General features: G+C 33.2%; 1 pseudogene; it reads right to left on the bottom strand.

Annotated features, from left to right (window-relative positions):
• Positions 1-5,935: 5,935 nt before the first annotated feature.
• On the bottom strand, positions 5,936-7,884 carry LOC120188438 (annotated as a pseudogene).
• Between the last annotated feature and the right edge of the window lie 445 nt (positions 7,885-8,329).

The following is an 8,329-nucleotide window of genomic DNA, read 5'->3' as shown; positions in this document are numbered from 1 at the left end:
AAATAAAAATATTAAGAGGATCATTACAAAGACCACTGATACTTATCGAGATTGGTACGACAAATTACCCTTTGCTTTGTATCGAACTATAGTGCAAACTTTGATAGGGGCAACACCTTTCTCTTTAGTCTACGGGATGGAGGCAGTCTTTCCAGTGGAAGTGGAAATCCCATCACTTTGAATTTTGAAGGAAGTGAAGTTGGATGAAGTTGAATGGGTTCAGGCTCAGTGTGACCATTTGAATCTCATTGAAGAAAAGAGGTTAAAAGTTATTTGCCATGGTTAGATGTATCAGAAATGGATGATGAGAGCTCATGATAAGAAGGTTTATCCAAGAGAATTTCGAGAGGGTGATCTGGTGCTAAAAAGTTCCTGCCAATTCATAAAGATTTCCGAGGGAAATGGATGCCTAATTGGGATGGTCCATATGTTGTCAATAAGGCATTCTCTGGGGGAGCATTGATTTTGGCAGAGATGGATGGGAAAAAATTGAGAAATCCGATAAACTCAGACTCTATTAAGAAGTACTATGCTTGAAGAAAAAATGAAGAATGAATGAAAAAAATGAAAAAAAAGGAAAAGGAAAAAAAAGAAAAAAGAAAAAAGAAATAAAAAAATGAAAAGAAAAAAGAGGGTTCGAGATGAAAATCCACAAAGGACATCTTGAAACCAAATGAAGGCTTTGAGTTGAAAACTTGAAAAGGCAGTTCAAAGGCATTTTGGGATTAGGCATCAGGCAGATAAACCCTCTTGAGAGTCTGATATTTTGAGAGAAACTTCACGTCTACAGACATTCTGGCAACATTTGAAGTCCTCCAGACAGAAGCTCAGTTCAATGCTCCAAGTTATATCAAGTGGATTGGTTCAAGAACACTCGTGCTAGTGATCCATAGGGACATCTGACTTGTATTTCTAAATTTCCACTATTTTTATGATTGCCATAACTTTGTAAATTTAATTCCTTGTTAGTAAATTTGAAGTTTATTATTTCAAGCCCAATTCTATTTGTTTTGTACATACATATAAAAATCTTGTAAGTAGATTGACATGGCATTAAAAAGAAAATAAAATATTTATTGGTATTACTTTGAACTAATGTTTCCAGTACAGGGAGTCTAAAGTAATTCAGGACCCTAATACTCGTGTATATAATCGAAGAGTGTAGGATAAAACATCGCCAAGGAAAATGCATGTGAGCTGAAATCTCGAAAAGCACATTGAAAACAATGATATTTTGGTGTGTGCTAAGACATAATCTTATCAAGAAATTATCTACCTAATAGAGATGAGCAGTTCAAATGGAAGCAGATAAGGATTTGTATGGGAACGAGAAAAATGAGAACTTGTATAAAGTAGATCAAGCAAAGTGTGGAACGCAAATGAAATATCAAATGACGCATTTGAATTGAAGATTTGCAGGACAACGAAGCTCACCATATTAAACGATATAAAGCATACATCAGTAGGCATCTATAAATAGGAGTATACTCACCCATTCATGTTCATTGAAATGCTCTGACAGAAATATGGGGATATTCAACAACAACTATAATTCACCCCAGAATGAGGTGAATCAACATTTCCAGAAGAGTTTATAATGAGAAGAACTCGTCTTAAAGGGGAAGGTTCGTAATGAGAAGAGCTTGTTCCTTTCAAATTCACCCCAGAATGAGGTGAATCAATATTTCCAGAAGAGTTCATAATGAGAATAACTCGTCATAAAGGAGAAGGTTCGTAATGAGAAGAGCATGTTCCTTTCAAATTCAACCTAGAATGAGGTGAATCAGCATTTCCAAAAAAGTTCATAATGAGAAGAACTCGTCCTAAAGGAGAATTTCGTAATTAGAAGAACATGTTCCTTTCAAATTCACCCCAGAAGGAGGTGAATCAACATTTCCAGAAGAGTTCATAATGAGAAGAACTCATCCGACAAAAGGAGAAGAAGTTCATAATGAGAAGAACTTGTTCAACCTTAGCTCGATTCATCGCATATGGAGTTGAATCAACACCTCACTCGAGGGATCAACATTTTCAGTGGAGAGTTCATAATGAGAAGAACTCATCTGATGAAGGAGAAGAAGTTCATAATGAGAAGAACTTGTTCGACCTTAACTTGTTTCCATCGCATATAGAGTTGGAATAACACCAACATTTCGTTCATCACAGAATGAGGTAGATCAAACATTGTCATCTAAATCCATTGCATAAGGAGTTAGATCAGCATCACTATTGGTGCAACTATCACAGAAAAAGAATAATTGGCATTTGTAGTAAAGAGGTTACAATATGACAAGAAGATACCAATATGAAAAATGGTGATTTTATATCTTTGCTTCATTCTCATTTCACATCAATGAGAAAAAAGGGACAACTGTAACCACTATTTTTTATACCCTAAATCCCATAACCCCCAAACCTCAAAGACTCAAGCCCAATAGACCCTAATTAAACCCCAAACAACCTGGGCCCAAATAAAACTCAAACCTGTTGGGCCGAGTACAGGCCCAAACCCTATACAGAATCCTAACCTAACTATACCCTAGGGATATCATTCAACAGCCGCTGCCGGTGGTTCCAAGTACTGTCACCGCCACTGACACGTCGTTCAAAGCCTGTCAGAGATATCAATAAAACCCCGGAATATCTGGGGCATTAAAAGGACACCATCATCAACACAGTATCACCACAGTAGATCTAGGATGGTTTTTATTTATTATTTTAAACCTATGTAAAATCGGTTATAAGAACCGAACCATGTAATAGAGAAAAATATCTTCTTTCCTCTAGTTTTTTTCCAGCAAAAATACAATAGCTTTTTTTAAGTAGTTTTCTTCTCCTCTTCATTTTTTCTTTGGTTTTAAAAAAGATAATAACACCAAAACAAAACTTAAATAATTTTTTTATATAGTAAATAGAGAAAGAAAATAAATTAAGAGCAAGTTTACCTGGAGTTTGTTATGTTCCTCGTTGAATAGGGTCGTAAGGGGAGTGATTAGAGCTGGGTTAGTGTAGTTTGGGCAGCAGCGCCACTATGTGTGGTGGCTTTCTTTTGGGTTAGGACCTTTCGGCCAAGGCAGACGAGGAGCTAGGTTTTTTGGTTTTATCGGGGTTCGTCGACGATAGGTTTCGACGAGGCAATGGCCACCCATATAGGGTGGCCGAGACGGTGAGTGTTTTGTTTCTTTGGTGAGTAGCCACCGTGAGTTGAGGCAGGAAGAAAAGGGAGAAGAAATTAGGGATTTGAGTGTATCAGGAAGAAATGAAATCTGGAAAGGGGGAAGGTATTGATATTTTAGGATTTTTAGGTAAATCACGCTAAGGTCCCTATACCTTTAGCGTATTTTGCCTTCTGGTCACTAGTTTAGGGTTAAATCACCATGTTGGTCCTTTCTGTTTAATATGATCAGCGTTTTAGTCATTTTTAGGGTTAATCGTACCTTAGATCCCTTTAAATTTAGCGTTTTTGTGATTTGGTCACCATTTCTTTTATTTTACATGATTTGCGAATTGGATACTTGGTTTTGTATTATTTTAATTTAGTCCTCTACTGTATGTATTATTTTTTATTCGAAATTGGGTACTGATGTTTATGATTTTCCATTTTAGTCCTATATTTATGGTTTATTTACGATTCAAGTGCTCCTGTTATGTGATTTTCTTGTTTCATGCCATGATATTTGTTTATTAATGTTTAGGATACTAAGGTTACTATACATTTATTTGTCACCATGTAATGAATAGATATAAATGTATATTGTTTATTGGTACCATTAAAGTATGTTTTATGTTTTAGATATTTATTTTGCTTATATTATATATTACTTTATTTTATGCATAATATTGTATATAGAGCACGATATTAATATTTTATTTTACATTTTTATTATATTTTAGAATAAATATTATGTTCTATGTTTAATATCGTATTTAGAAAATATGTATCTAGTTATAAAGTAAAATAAAGTTAAAAATAGTCTTAAAATTGTTTTTTAGTCCATATGCGTATTTATATTTTTTTTAAAATGCTTCAATGTATCATTTGTATTTCGTTTAAAAGCCTCATTAGCATAACTCAACTGATTACATAATTGAATTAAGGGTAATATTTATTTATTTTAAAATATTAAGAAGGGACAGTCTTAAGGCAACTACATGTCCTTTTCTGATATTTTAAAATAAATAAATATCCCATTAGAAAAACCTAAAAAATTGATTGATTGCAGTTAAAATTAATTAATTTTGAAGGGAAAATGAAATATTCACTATTTTAAACTTATCGAGACAATTCGTCTAATTTTATTAGGGATTTAGTCTCGGTATTTTTAAATAATTGAATATCTCTTATCTCTTCTAATAATAATAATTCGGATTAATGGGTTTATTTTCTTTCTTTTATATAATTTAATATTGAATTCTTAGGAAAAATTATTATATTCATTTTATTTCAGTTGGAAAGAGAAATATTCATCCTAAAATATTTTAGGGAGTATTTTCTCTTCAATTGGAAATATGAGAATATTTTCTATTTTTCCTTAGAATTTTTGTTCTATAATATTGTATGGTTGAATTCGGAATAATGGAATCGTGATTAAAATTTATATTTGAATTCTTAGATTAACACTATTAGAGACAATTTATAATCGATGGGTACCAATTCTGGGCATTATGGGGGTGCTTATCCTTCCCCACACGTAATCAACCCCCGAACCCTTATTATTGCTTAAAAATGAATTTTTGATTACACGTGGATCGATTTATCTTTTAAAATGACGTTTTTTTAAAAAATTCTTTTTAAAAGAAACTTTTTGGGTATTCGACCTACCTAATCCAAAAGGTCAACGGCGACTCCTAAATATTTCTTTTTTCAAAATCAGGGTTTTACAAAATAAGTCGAGACACGTTGTATCGTCGAAAATCGATTACGATAAGTTGTTCATAAAATACACAAAGAAGATACGAAAAAAGTGATTATTTACGGAAGTGGGATGAACTTTCACGTAACATTTATCAGATACAACATTAGTTTAACTAGGAGGGAATTCACTTGTATTTTACAGAAAAGTTTGAGAAGCAAATCATCTAATAGTAGTTTTACGTAGTACATGAGAAGGTTTGTAGATGAGTTGAAATATATGGTAAGTTATTCGAGTTTAGTTGAATCAATATTTAAACTGAATAAACTAGATTTGAATTTTTAACGAAACGAGTTACTTGATACCTAATACGAAATATTCACGAACAATTAAAAATAATAATATTTTAAATTTTAAATTAACTTATTAATAATATTAACATGTATATGTTGTTGCTTTTTAAATATATATGTATATAATATAATATAATATAAAATTTTCATGTACTTAAGGTTTAGGTTTGAGCTTCAATCGAATTAAATTTAAAAATATTTTGAGTTCAAATTTTTTCGAACTCAAGTCGAACTTTATTTTTTTTTATTTTGAGTTCGAATGAAGTTTGATAATTTTGAACCTACAATATTTTTCTTTTTTAAAATATAAAGGAGGCAAAAGGCAAGTCATTACACGCTTCTTATGCGAACATAGGGAGGGCCATTACAGTCTCTGGCAAGAAGATGATAAAAAATAATAGGAAGAGAGGCTGAATCATGAACAACTAATTCAAAAGGATGGCCAAACTTTGACAGTTTATCTGCAACCATATTAGCTTCACGAGAGATATGAATAAAAACAAAGTTTCAATCATCCTCACAAAGAAGAGTTATGGAGCGAACCAGGGGAAAACGACTACAAATAACCAGAGAAAACCTCACAATCTTTCAAATCAATCAAACTTAACTTTAAATTTTTTCGAATATTTTGTTGAGACATTCTTCTGAATTACTTTTGATTAATATAAACTTTGTATTAAGACAGCAATTGCTTGTCCAGATGGCCGAGTTGGTCTAAGGCGTCAGGGAAAAGCTCAAAATCTTTTAAATCAATCAAACTTAACTTTAAATTTTTCTAATTTTTCCTAGGTTAATATTTATCTTTTGGTTTAAGTGTAAAAAAAGAGTTTAGATGATATGAAAAATTAAAATTTTCAAGAAATAATCAACCCATTAACCTCCCTCGATCCATCCTCACATAATCCTTTTGCAAAGAGTGCCTCCGGTGGGAATCATCTATGGGGAAGTTCTAAAAAGCATACGTGGTGGGACTTGGAAGCATAAGTAGCTTTATCAATTCTCTTGAGTTAGAACTTGAAAATTCTTACTAGATATTGTCTTACTAGCTTCTATTACTTGGATCAAAGCCCTTCCCATATTGCTCCGGACGATCAGAACCCGACCAGCTCTCGTACTTGTTCGAAAACCTCTTGAGATCCTGATGGTATTGCTGTGATGATGCCGACATCGAAGGAAACTGTGAAGACAGACCTCGTTGATCATTGAAGAGAATCGAAGTGTAATATGAGATATCGTCATCGTTACTACTTGAAAGCAGCTGTGTATATTGAAACAAGTCGTGTGACCACGATGAAGGTGGAGAAACCGACGTACTCGAATCTCCATGACTCACTCGTTCAGGGAAATTTAGTTTGGCCTTGTTACCTTTGAACTTGAGAGCAGCTTTATCGTACGCAAGGGCTTCATCCTCGGCCGTGTCCAATGTTCCGAGACAGACTCGAGCTGGTTTCCTCGGATCACGAATTTCAGCCGCCCATTTGCCCCACGGCCTTTTGCCTCACCCCTATGTAATGCCGCTTCCTTGTGTTTTCTTGACATGGAGAAAAGCAATGCATGAGGACATGAAGAAGCATGGAAAACGTCTCTTGTGTGACCACAGGCAATCATTTATTTTATAGGCAAGAGAGAGATTTCTTCAAGGAAAGTATAGCTAAACCTTGGGGTGGATACATTGAACTTTGACTAACCCTAGAGAGAAACTAAGAGCCATTTTACTCACTAAATGGGTCGGTACTCGGTTGATCAAACACGTAAGTTTTAGTTGTTTGTTTGAAGAAACGAACAACCCTAGCTAATTTCTTTCCATTGCAAACATTTTTATCAGTCAAAGATATGAACAAATATTAGCACCTTGATCATGAACTGTGGGTTGGGGAGGAGGGCCGGGGTCTTCTTTTACGGAAGACTGTGCTGATGAAGGCGCCGATGATTGTGGAAAACCGATAAACTCTTGAGTGAGAACCGCGACGACGGCCGACACGTCGGCTGGTTCGGGCCAACAACTTGTGCCGAAGTCAACGCCTCCTTCTCTCTTCTCCTCCGATGCTTCGGGTGGAAGCGGCCGTTTTCCATGCCTTCGATCCACCTTATTTTTCACAAAGATCTTGAAGACTTGAGTATTGCTGGGATAAAATGTATAGATGGTGCTTTGGGATGAAATTAAACGATGAAAAAAGTGTTTATATAGGATTGGGCAATCTTTCCATATTCTATGCTCCAACTTATAAATGTGTTAAATAACAAACAATTATTGAATTAATACAATTTTTTCGTTACAAAATAAAATTTAAAAATAAATAATTTTTTTAATAAAATCAAAATGAAAAATAATAAAGATGTAAAAGAGAAAAAATCGAAGAAAGTTTTTCTCCAACTTTTAAATCATAAAATTTTTCTTCGACCAATATATTGTCTTTTTATCGTGTTGACGATTTTTATATTCATAAAATAAAACTGATATGCTAATGAAATAAGTATGAAAATTACGTATCAAAGCTAAGAATGAAATTTGTAGTATATTGATATTATGTCGTATTGTGACGAGTTAAATGACTGACTATTATGTAAAATATATTGTAATTTGAGCTTTGATTATTTTATAATTTTTATAAATATAAATGGTAGGTTATAAGCCGGGGCGGGTGTGCAGGATGTACATGGCTCCCTAGGGGAGCCATTGCACACCCATTATTTTGAGAGAAGTTTTAAATTTAGTTTAATTTATTAATGGGAATAGAAAAAATAAGAAAATTTGTATACCCAATTTTTTTTAGAATAAGGTATTAAAATTTTGGACCCTCATTTTTTAATTTTTAGATCCGCCGTTGGTTATAAGATTTATTTTCAAAAAATTTATCTTTATCTTGTATGATTGTAAAAGTTTATTTTTATCTTTATTTTGTATGATTGTAAGAAGACTCAAGATTATGGGAACCTCCTGTTACAGTGTTCGGACGACGAGTTGTTAGATTTATTTTTTTACTTCACCATTATGTTGTATGTTATGCCATGTTGTTGTAATATTTATATTTTTATGTTGATATCTAATTATATTTAAAGGATACATTGAGCTCGATAACTCATTTTTTTTTATGTTTTCTCCTTTTAAATTATTCAGATGCA

The sequence above is a fragment of the Hibiscus syriacus genome, unplaced genomic scaffold, assembly GCF_006381635.1.
Source record: "Hibiscus syriacus cultivar Baekdansim isolate YM2019G1 unplaced genomic scaffold, ASM638163v2 tig00116944_pilon, whole genome shotgun sequence".
NCBI classification, from domain to species: Eukaryota; Viridiplantae; Streptophyta; class Magnoliopsida; order Malvales; family Malvaceae; genus Hibiscus; species Hibiscus syriacus.
Note: the sequence above shows the minus strand (reverse complement) of the source record. Positions and strands in the feature narration are given on the sequence as shown.